Source organism: Myotis davidii, unplaced genomic scaffold (genome assembly GCF_000327345.1).
Source record: "Myotis davidii unplaced genomic scaffold, ASM32734v1 scaffold1684, whole genome shotgun sequence".
Classification (NCBI taxonomy): domain Eukaryota; kingdom Metazoa; phylum Chordata; class Mammalia; order Chiroptera; family Vespertilionidae; genus Myotis; species Myotis davidii.
In genome coordinates, this window is record NW_006294771.1 from 21598 (window position 1) to 22822 (window position 1225).

The following is a 1225-nucleotide window of genomic DNA, read 5'->3' on the forward strand; positions in this document are numbered from 1 at the left end:
TTGGATTTTCTCAAATGCTTTTCCTGCACCAATTGATAAGAATCTCTCTCAATTTGTTCATGTGATGCATCACATTTATTGATTTCTGGATGTTGACTCATCCTACTTCCCCAGAATATATCTGCTTTGTCATGGTGTATGCTCATTCCAATGGAATCTTGCATCGGATTTGTTAGAGTTTTGTTGAGGATTGTAACCTCCATGTGCATAAGAGATATATTGGCCGGCATTTTTCTTTCTTTGTATTTTCTCTGTCTGGTTTTGGGATTAGAGTAATGCTGGCTTCATAGAAAGCATTTGGAAATGGTACTTCCTTTGAATTTTATGGAATAGTCTGAGGAAGAAGGTTTAGTTTTTCTTTGGACACTTGGTAAAACTCCGTGTGAAGCCGTCTAGCCCAGGCTTTTGTTTGCTGCAAGTTATTTTTGTGACTGCTTGAATTTCCTGAGTAGTTATTGGCCTAGTCCTATGTTTATTCTTCCTAATTGAGTTTAGGAAGATTGCATTTTTCTAGGAATATGTCCATTTATTCAGGGTTCATCAGTTTGTTGGAGTAGAGTTGTTTATAGTATTTATTTACAATCTTTTTTATATCTGTGGCGTCTTTTGCAAACCTGGGACCCCTCAGTCAGCAGGCTTAAACTCTATCCACTGAGCCAAACCACTTTTGGCTGGATTTTTATTTTTAATTGTCATTTATTTTCAGGATGATTTTAATTTCTTCTTTAATCTATGTGGTAATCTAGTCATCTATCTTTGTACATAAAAGCCCTGTGGCCAAAATGGCAGAATGACCAGATTGGCTGATGGCTATGACTTGCATTGCGGCAGCCAACCAGCCTTATCTGGGCCCCAAAAGGCCATATCCCTGACTAGCCTGGCCTCCCATCGGCCCCCAATCCCCTATTTGGGGCCGGACTGATAAGCAAACCACCCCTGGCCTTTCCCCCTGGTCTTCGACACCCTCTATATGCGCTAACACTCAGATTGGAGGAATGGCCTTCTGGTTAATTGCCAATGGCCACTAACCCTTGCCAACCTGGCCCCATGTGCCCCCATCAGGGGAGGTCGACCAGACTGTGTCTGTGGATGAACTGATACACTGGGCCTCCATCTAATCTAATGAAAGAGAAACATGGTAATTGGCATATGACCGCTACCATTCCCATTGGCTAGTCAGGGAGATATGCAAATTAACTGTCACACAAGATAGCTGCCCGCAGCC